The sequence below is a fragment of the Mus caroli genome, chromosome 11, assembly GCF_900094665.2.
Source record: "Mus caroli chromosome 11, CAROLI_EIJ_v1.1, whole genome shotgun sequence".
Lineage (NCBI taxonomy): Eukaryota > Metazoa > Chordata > Mammalia > Rodentia > Muridae > Mus > Mus caroli.
The window spans coordinates 113,496,704-113,506,868 of record NC_034580.1 but is presented as its reverse complement, the minus strand read 5'-3'; the positions used below and the strand labels follow the sequence as shown (position 1 = coordinate 113,506,868).

Genomic DNA, 10,165 nt, shown 5'->3' with positions numbered 1-10,165 from the left:
TTACGGATGGTTGTGAGCCACCATGTGGTTGCTGGGATTAGAACTCTGGACCTTCGGAAGAGCAGTCGGGTGCTCTTACCCACTGAGCCATCTCTCCAGCCCGAGAGTGTCCTTTCTAAGTTACTCTATTTTAAACCTCTTTTTGGCAGCTTGGCTGGTTCCTGCTTCTTCTGGGTTGCTAGTCTGCTCTCAAGAGTCTTCCTTCTTTCCAGCTCAGCTTCCCTTCCTCTGAGTGGGAAGCTCAGCTTTCATTGTTTACTCTGGCAAGGCGGGGCCTAGGGAATCTTGTTAGTTTCAGGAACTTCCTGAATATATTTTGAGTTGTTTACCTCAAGAACAGACTGTTTCCACCTCAGAGGTAAAAAAACAGAGGTGAAAACACAGTATAGGCCAGTGTTTTGACCTTCCTGATGCTGCAACCCTTTAATCCAGTTTCTTGTGTTATGTATGGTTCCAGAGGGAGAGTTTACAATGCTAGGGAGGTATAGCATCTGTGGTCAGAGCAAGAGGCTGTGAGGTTACATCTAATACTAGTAAAGAGAGAGAACCAACTGTGCAAGGCTATAGGCCCTCAAAGCCCACCTCTGTCTCCAGCAAGGCCCCATATTCTGAAAGTTCCAGAACCTCCTCTAAGCAGTGCTACCTGCTGGAGACTAAATATACAAATACATGAGCCAATGGAAGACATTCCTTGTGCAAACGACCGTGCTCCACACCTTTTTTGTTTTTGTTTTTTTTTAACATGTATTGTCTTCATGAACCTGAAGCACACTGATTCAGCTAGGCTGGCTGGCCAGTGATCTTTGAGATTTGTCTGTCTTCCAGACATTGGAGTAATAGATATATATGACTATCTCTGGCTTTTTACATGGGTGATGCTGGGGATCAGAACTCAGACTCTCATGCTTACGTAGCAACCAGTTTACAGACTAAGCCATCCCCCACCCCTGCCACGCATGCATCTCTTTGAACCTGATAGAAAATGATATAAGTTCTGGAGTGGGCTATGGTTTGGACATGGTTTGAGGGTGCCCTCCAATGGCTCATGTGTTGGAAGCTTGGTTCTCATTCTGATGATGTTGGGAAGTGGGGCTTGGTGTTCATGTGTGTGTATGTGTGTGTGTGTGTTGTGTCTATGTGTGTGTTTCCCATGCTCTGACCTTGTCTCCACATGGAACCTTTTTTTTTTAATTAATTTATTTATTTCATGAATGTGAGCACACTGTCACTGTCTTCAGACACATCAGAAGGCATTCGATCCCATTACAGATGGTTGTGAGCCACCATATGGTTGCTGGGAATTGAACTCATGACCTCTGGAAGAGCAGTCAGTGTTCTTAACCACAGAGCCATCTCTCCAGCCCAGAACCTCTTCTTTCACATAGTCCACCATGTTGGCCTCCGCCATGAGGTCATGTGGTCCAGAAGCCCTTCCCAGGGCAGCTGATACAGTATTGGCCTTTCAGTCTCTCAGTACTCAGCCGAGACAGCAGTGAGTTCAAGACCAGCCTGGAATACATGGAGAGATGGAATACATGTGTGAGCTAAGTAAGTTTCTCTTTATAGTTACCTAGCCACAGATACTTTGTTACAGTACCAGGAAACTGTCCAACACAAGTTACCTTCAGGGAAGTTCTCTAGCTGGGGTGGGGTGGAGTTGAGCAGTGAGTTAGACATCCTTTGCTGGGAGCCTGGGTCTTGGATTATTAGTCTCACTCAACAGAATATAGGCCCCTGGAAAACAAACCTTTGTCCTGGCTAAGCTGGGTATAGTTCCTTAGAGGAACTCAAAGCACATAGAAGCTCCTGTGTATAGTCAATGAATGATGCCTTGTCTACTTGAATCCTTCTCCGAGCAGTACAGGTTAAGAGTTCTCACCAGGTGTAGTGGTGCGGGCCTTTAATCCTGGCACCCAAGAGGTAGAGGCAGGCATATCTTTATGAGTTTGAGGCCATCCTGGTCTACACAGTGAACTCTAGGTCAGCCAGGGATACATAGTAAGGTACTGTAAAAAAAAAAATCTTAGAGTTCTCTAGAGGACTGCACCAACAGGCTACACAGAGGGATGTCTTGTTTCACCTTGCTTATTAGGGGAGGCTGCTGTTTTTTTCTTTTGTGGAGATCCATAGAGTCTCAGAAACCATTGTCCATGTGGCTGGCATGAAATCTGAGTGGTTCAGTACAAATCTTTGGATGGTTTATTCAGTGTGTGGCTGAGATTCTTTCTAGTTACCATGAAGACTGTTGGGACTAAAGACTCTGGTGGTTTGAATGAGAGTGCCCCCCCACCCCCCGGCTCAGATATTTGAATACATGGACCCCAGTTTTGGGAACTGTTTGGGAAGCATCAGGGGTTGAACCTTGTTGGAGGGTGTGTATCATTACGGCAGGGCTTGAGGTCTTTGCTTCCTTCTGCTTGCGGATCAAGATGTGAGCTCTCAGCTGTTCCTGCTGCCCTACCTTTGTTCCTCCATCCAGAGACTCCAACACCCTGAAACAGGGAGCCTAATTACTTCTTTTATTCATTATCTTGCTCAGAGGGTTTGACCACAGCATGGGAGTGTAAGTCATCCATGCACCTTGGAGGTAGTCACCTCCAAATCACTGGACCTAGAAGACCTCCATTTGTATGTCTTTCTAACATTTTCCTTTCCCTAAAGTGGGCATGTATCCCAGGATCCCAGGAGATTCCCCTACACTGCCCTCTGGAGGGAGGTCAAGGATCAAGGCCAACAGCCATTTGTCTCTCACACCAGCAAGGAGTGATGGGGTATTACTCCAGTTTAAGACAAACTCTGGTCTCCAGGCAGCTCCACTGGGACCTTTCAGATTATTATTATTATTATTATTATTATTATCTTAATCCTTGCAGGGAGAAATTAGGATTCTCAGTGCAATCCAGGTTTTAAATTCCAAGGGAAACAAACGGGTGTGGGAGGAAAAGGAGGGGAGGGCTAACCAGAGAAAACACAAAGCACAGGCCACGCCCACAGCAGCGAGCTGGGCTTGCTCAGCTGCAAGCCTGAGGACCAGAGTTGAATCCCCAGCACTGGTGCAAAGATGCCGGGCATGGTGGCACGTGCTTGCAGTCCCAGGACTGGGAAGGCTGAGATAGCCAGGTCCCTAGGTCTTCCTCACTTGCCAGCCCAGCCCACCTGATGAGTTCCAGTCCAGAAAGAGATGCTTTTTCAAAACACAAGGTGAACAGCACTAAAAAGTGACAACTGAGGCTGAGGTGGACCTCTGACCTCCACATGTTAGGGGCACAGACACACACACACGTACACACACACACATACATGTACAAACATACTTTCCACATATATACATACACACACCATACACTTATACAGATACACATACCACACACATACACACACAAACATACACACATACATACACATACACACACCATACACATACACACACCATACACATACACACACCACACACATACACACACACCACACATACATACACTGCACCCACACACTTATAAACACACATATATACACATACACACACCACAACACACACATACAGACATGCACACCACACACCACGCACACACCACACAGACATATATATACACATACGCACACCACACACACAAACACACAAACAAATAATCAAACTCTTCATTTTGCCCAGGATTGAGGCAGGAAGGGAGTCTCGAAAGAGAGCCCAAGTTACCTAAGGACAGGCTCAGGACAGCCAGACACAGACGGGAGGAAATGCCGGTGAATTAGATCCACCTCGAACGGACATAAATTACAGCTAAGATTCCACCCCAGTATTCTGATGACATGAACCAGGAGAACAAAGCAGAGAGAGAATTTTAAATGTCAACGCTCGGCTTCTCGGTGGAGTTTACGACTTTGTTATTTATTCTACACAGGCTGGGATCCGTGGTTCTCTGAGTTGGGCAGAGCTGTGGACTTCTGGCTCCTCTCTTGCTGGGCTCCACACCGCGTCATCACAGCTGTTTGAGTGGTTTATCTCAGACTTGTTAGAAGGGAGAAGAGAATTGGTTCTTTCTCCCCCTCCTTTAAAAGGTGCGTAATCCATGATCGTGGCAGGCCAGGAAGAAAGCAGAGAGGAGACTGAAGCAGAGGAAATTATAGGGGTCCCCCCAGCTGAGAGCCTCTGAGCATCCCTTGGGGTACTCTGTGCACCTCCACCTTTTGGGTTCACTTTTGGGTCTGTGAGCCGCCAAGCACGGGATCTGGGGACACAGCTCGGCCAGTTCAGCACTTGCCTTGCAAGCACAAGGACCTGAGGTCGGACACCCAGGTCCCAGGTAGGAAGCCAGCTGGGGTGTCTCACACCTGTAACCCCAATGCTGGCAGGGTGGAGGCAGGAGGATTCCTGGGGCTTCTGACTAGGAGCCCTGTCTACTTAGCAGATTTCCAGACAAGTGAGAGACCTTGTCTTAACAAAATGGAAGGTGCCCGGGGAATGACACTGGAGGTGGTCCTCTGGCCTCCTCGTGCACTTACACTTAAATGCTTGTGTACACTTGCACACATACGCACCCCTCCCACATACGTATATTTGCATCTACCCCCAAATGTTTGTAGCCAGTTGTTGGGTGTTGCAGGTGTCAGAAGCCTTCCCCGTCTCTATACGAAGCCTGGGCCTGGCTTGCCAGAGCCCCAGGTGCGTCTCTGCAGGCTCAGGGAAGGGGCCTGTGAGGCACAGGGCCAAATGTGGACAGCCACAGCCTGGTCGTATTTCGTGTTTATGCCCGCCCAGCTTCCTTCTGCTTTCTGAATGGGAAATTCAGACAGCGGTCTGAGCTTTCTAAGAAGCTTCAGCTCCATGTCTTTAAAACGAAGACGAAAATTCAAGACGAAGGACGCACGCTTGCAGATTTTTTTTGTCCACAAAAGGATGTTCAGGGATCAGGCAGGGTGGCCGGTGGGGTTACTCACAGATCTCTAACAAGGCTATGCCGTGGTTGGTTCCGTCCTTTCCCTGAGACTTCTCTTCAGCCTCAAGTTCGGCCAGTCTCTGTTACTGCCTGTGTGCTTTTCAGCTTGGCCTTGGCCCCACTCATTATGAGACAGCTCTCGGAGGGAGCTGTGCTGCACACTTTAAACCACACACCCATACAAGGGCTGTGCAGACTCAATGCTGTAAAAAAAAAAATTCTGCCTAATTGATTTTCTTAAAAAGTCTATTATGCTGCTGTGAGCTTATTGATCTATGGCCCACAGAGGTAATGAAGCAGCCTGGTGATCAATAAGGCCAAAGTGTGTCTTGGTCCATTCTACTGGGCTTACCCACAGGGAGGTGTTGGGGGGGGGTGACCAGTGTGGTAGGGGGTGTGGCCAGCTGAATTCCCCAGCCAGCCTGGGCCAAGTGAAGGCAGAGATTTATTTCTGTTGGAATAAACATAACAGATGAAGCCCTGGTGACTTCTCTTGCTCTGAAAGCCATAAGGAATAGCATCAGTCAGCACGAAACACAGAAACATGATTTGTGTGTGTGTGTGTGTGTGTGTGTGTGTGTGTGTGTGTGTAGGATATTGGGAGAGAAGGGGGGCAAGAGAAAGGAAGAGAGAAAGAGGGGGAGAAAGAAGGCATTTTTTGAACTTGGTTCCTCCCTTAACCACACACAAAATGAAATATTTTCCTCCCAAATGAAATATTTGGCTCCCATTGCTGGCCGGTTCCCCCCACCCCCCTTTTTAAACCTGTCCCCACCCTACAAATCTGGTCGCTTTTTACAAGTCCTAGGAGGTTTTCGCCTGTGAATACAGAGTGCGGGTTGCCTGATAGCTCCTCCGCTTGCTTTGCTGTCTTATCCTCGAGAAATAATAATGTTGAACGAGATAAGACACCTGCAATAACACCGTCCCCACAATCAAGGGTGCGATGCCAACACAGCCGCTGCTTCCTGCAGAGAGAAAGCTCCCTGCTCTTGGAAAGCCATCTCGGGTGCTGTGAATTCCAGAATTTATCATTTGCATTTTGCCCTGAAACCACGGGCTACTACTGGACTCAGATGTAAGCTGGTTCTGCCAAATTGAATTGATTTGGGGCCACATGGGGTTTTGGGGTGTGTGTGTGGGGGAGTGGTTCTGTTGACCCTCTTCTCCTCTGGTGATGTTGGATAAGTGGCTGGCTGGGTGGAGGTCGCGAGCATAGACCTCCAGCCAGCAGTAGTTGGAAAGCTGAGGGACACTGTGAGCCCTGGAGGGGTTTTTGTAAGGGAGGGAGGTGACCAGCAGGGCAACTACGATTGGCTACAGCACAGAACTGTATTTCTTAACATCATTTCCTTTTTTTTTTTTTTGTATAAATATATGTGTACTAATTTATGTGCTGGTGTACGGACACATGCAAGTGCTCATGCGGAGGGAGGTCAGCAGTAACATGAGGTGTCTTCTCCACTCTGATTCCACCTTAGTGTTTGAGGCAGGCAGGTTCTCTCTCAGACCCAGAGCTCGCTAAATCGGCTAGAGCAGCGGGCCAGTGAGCTCTGGGGAATCTGTCTGTTGCCACCTCTCATGTCCGGCTCTTAACATCTCTTTCCTTGCACACATAAAATGACGGTGACAATCATAATGGCGGACACCACAGGCGAGCTCTGCTCCAAGTCGTTCACAATGATACTTGCAGGTCATTGACTCCCCACAAGGAACAGCCTGCTGGGGTTGTTATTCTCCCATTTCACAGATGAAACTGAGGTAGGCCCTGGAAGGTCCCCAAAGCAGGTGACCTTCACGTAAACTATACATTCTGAGTAGGGTATGAAATGGGATCCTTGGTTCCGCAGAAACCTGGAGGCAGACTGCCGGATTGGTAGAACTCAGAGAGAGAGAGGAAAAGGAAGGTTCCAGAATGTCTTTTAAAAACCCTGACATTTTAGAAGCATGTAAATAGTCATTTTTTAAACGTCCCATGGGTAAATCTGTCAACAGGTCAAATGGATTCACTTGGAGGGTAGCCTGGGGGGGGTTCACTGTGGAGGGTAGCCTGGGGGGTTCACTGTGGAGGGTAGCCTGGGGGATTCACTGTGGAGGGTAGCCTGGGGGGTTCACTGTGGAGGGTAGCCTGGGGGGGTTCACTGTGAAAGGTAACCTGGGGGTTCACTGTGGAGGGTAGCCTGGGGGGTTCACTGTGGAGGGTAGCCTGGGGGGGTTCACTGTGGAGGGTAGCCTGGGGGGGTTCACTGTGGAGGGTAGCCTGGGGGGGGTTCACTGTGGAGGGTAGCCTGGGTGCTGAGCAGCTGCAGAGAGAAGGGTAAGAGGTAGTGTGGCCAGAGCAGGAGGAATGCCCCGGCCTCAAGATATGGAGGGACTGGTAGATGGAGCCTGTGCCTACAGAGTTGGCTGCTGGTGGGTGTGCCTGTGTGAAGATGTTTGTTTCATTGTCCGAACAGCTACCGAGCACCAACTCTGAGCAGTGCCAGCCCAGGGTAGGTGCTGGGACTCAGCGGGGCAACATGGGAGAATGGAAGGAGGAGCTGAGGAAATCTGTATGAAAGGGACCATGAATCCAAAAGAGAGATCCTGGTACCTACCTGGCTGGATTCCTTGACGTAGACATGGGCTGTGCACATGCAACACGCATGCAGCCTTGTGTATGCTCATGCAAGACACGTGCAGCCTTGTGCATCTATTCCACCAAGGCCTTGCAGCCGATGCAAGAGAGGGTTTGACTAGGAGGTGCTCAGCCTTCTGGTGTCCCTTAGGGTGACATTAGGGCTATTCAGAGAACTGGGTTCCAAAACCTAAGTCCGAGTCCTACCCTCCGAGTCCTACCCCTAGCTGTGAGTCTGAAAGAGGGAGAGGGCCAGTAGCTTCTTCTGCCATGGGTGTTGGCTGTCTTTTCAGGCGGGGAACCCCTCATCCCAAGGATTGCCTATTGTGTTCTAAATCACTGAAAACCTGGCCTTTCTCTCCCCCAGGGTCAAAGCTGGCAGGTTGTCTGTGACGCCTGTATCCCGCCTGCCGTGGGCGCCCCTTCCATCTCTGCTGTCAGAGGTTCTCATGGAACTGTGCACCAGAACCTTCGGTGACCCTTCAGAAACAGACAATCAGGATGCCTCCTCATGGCTGTTAGTAGGTCAAGGATCCAGGGTGAGACCAGGACACCAGGGTGTTACACAACCAAGTGACCCTCACAGATAACTAATGTACCAAAGCTAAGACCCTGGGGAATAACTGTGATGGTCGGCTTTGATTCCCAACTTGACACAACTTAAGAGTCACCTGGGAAGAAAGCCTACCAAGCTTGGCCTCTGGGGATGTCTATTGGGGTTGGATTGCTTTAGTTAAGCTAAGAGATGTTGGGAGACCCAGTGTGGCACCATTCCTTAGACAGACAGGGACTTCTGAGAGAGGGGCACAGGGTGCAGGGTCAGGAGAGACAAGGGTAGAGGGGTGAGAGGATCTGGGACAGGAAATCCTCAAAGACAACTCTTTCCCAGGCTGCCTAGTAAACAGATACAGGCTGGGTCCCTCCTCTGGGTGAAGCTCGTGCTTGGGTATGGTGTTTGCTGCATGGCAGGTGTGGGGTGGCGAGATAGGGTGGTCGGTGAGGACTACGATATGGAGGAGAGATAGGTAAGGAGTGGGTAGGCAGTGAGGAGAGACTGCGGAGGTTGGGAGTGAGGTAGATGGGTTGGGGGTGGGGGGTAGTAGGAGAGAAGTCCTGGTGGGGGATGGGCAGGAGTGACTATGGACTGGGGATGTGTTAGGAGGGCATTAGGAAGATGCTGTGCGATTGAGGATAGGGAGGGCAGTGGTTAGGAGGGAGAATGCTATGGAGAGGGGATAGGCAGTGGAGAGAGGCTATGGAGGGAGATGGGGAAGGCACTCAACCTGTCCCGTTGACCCTTTCACTTATCCCACACAGGTGCAGCCCTGTCTGCCCAACGCCAAAGCCAAGGCTTGAGAGCACACTGCTCTCTGCCAGGAATTGTGAACGACTTCTGGACTCCACCAACAAGTCACCCACTATCAGATGTGGGGAACAGGGGCCTCCTACAGAACACACTGAAGAGCTCTCTCCCAAGGCAGGACCAGCCAGGTCCTTAAAGTAGCCAGCACCCCTCAACCTACCCAATAGCTGTTGGGGGCTGAGCTCACCCTCTAGGGACCTCCTGGGAAGCAAGCTATTGGCAGGTGGAAATGCAAAGCCTTATTCTGGAATGTTCTTGGCCAGTTGCTGAACCATTCCTCCTTTGGCAATGCAGGTGTCCCTAGTCTGAAAGTCTGGGGTCAAGGAAACTCAAAGATTGGGGCAGCTCTGGGATGTCCCGAAGGCCCTCTCTTATTCCTAGAACAACTGAACATGCGCAGTTATCCTTTCTTTTCATGTGAAGCCTCTCTCCTGGATCACCACTCCCCGATAGCCCCCGTCCCCTGTCAGCATGATCGAAACCTTCTCTGGACTGGGTCTTTCCGGGCAGCAACCTTAGGAATAGGAACCCACAGCCTGGGGGAGGCCCAGCAGCCATTTCCTCCTGTTGCCCCCAAGGCTAGTTTAAAGATGCCAGCTGAGCTCCAGGATTGCAAGAGGGGAAGACCTATCACAAGGAGGTGAGAGAAAGCTTATAGGGGAACCTCCTGATGAGCAAGGCTTGCAGGTGTCAGCCCTGCTCCTGACAGGGCAGGAGGACAGGAGCTTCCTCTGCCCTGTGGGGAGCTGACCTCCACAGTGGGAGCAGTGATGGGTGTACCGGTCTCTGTCTTACCATGGTGCTGGGCAGCAGGACCCAGCTTAGTATGTTTGGCAGGATCTGCTGGCCCTGAGGGATCCCCACCTTCAGGGTGGGTGCTCAGCTGCCTTCAACTGGGTACGGATGGGGCTGAGTCCCCGTGAGAGGCCAGTGGTTGCGATGGAGTTACTGTTTCCCCTATCAGACACCCATCTTCTTGTCTCAGTAGGGTGGACATCACCTTTCTACTCTATGGGCAGATGGGGAATGCATGTTTGGAGGGGTGCAGCTGTCTGGGAGTGTGCAGCAGGCTGGGGCTCCTGACCTCTCACAGAAGGTTCTCTTTGAGAATCTGGTCTAGATTCCCACTCTGGTCTTAGCTGCTGGTGCTGTTTTGTTTTGGGAGGTTGCAAAACCTTTATGAGGTGGGGCCCAGCTAGAGGAAGCAGCTCTCTTGGGGAGCAGCTCTTTTTTTCTTTTTTTTTTTTTTTT

At 50.3% G+C, this 10,165-nt stretch overlaps 1 long non-coding RNA gene across 1 annotated transcript in view; it reads left to right on the top strand.

Moving 5' to 3' along the window:
* Positions 1 to 10,099, top strand: part of LOC115032321 — a 15,063-nt gene extending 4,964 nt beyond the window's left edge. Inside the window, exons 2-4 of the long non-coding RNA XR_003837974.1 lie at positions 3,900 to 4,056; positions 7,919 to 8,090; positions 8,869 to 10,099. This is a non-coding gene — a long non-coding RNA (uncharacterized LOC115032321). The remainder of the gene's footprint in view (positions 1 to 3,899; positions 4,057 to 7,918; positions 8,091 to 8,868) is intronic.
* Positions 10,100 to 10,165: the final 66 nt, after the last annotated feature.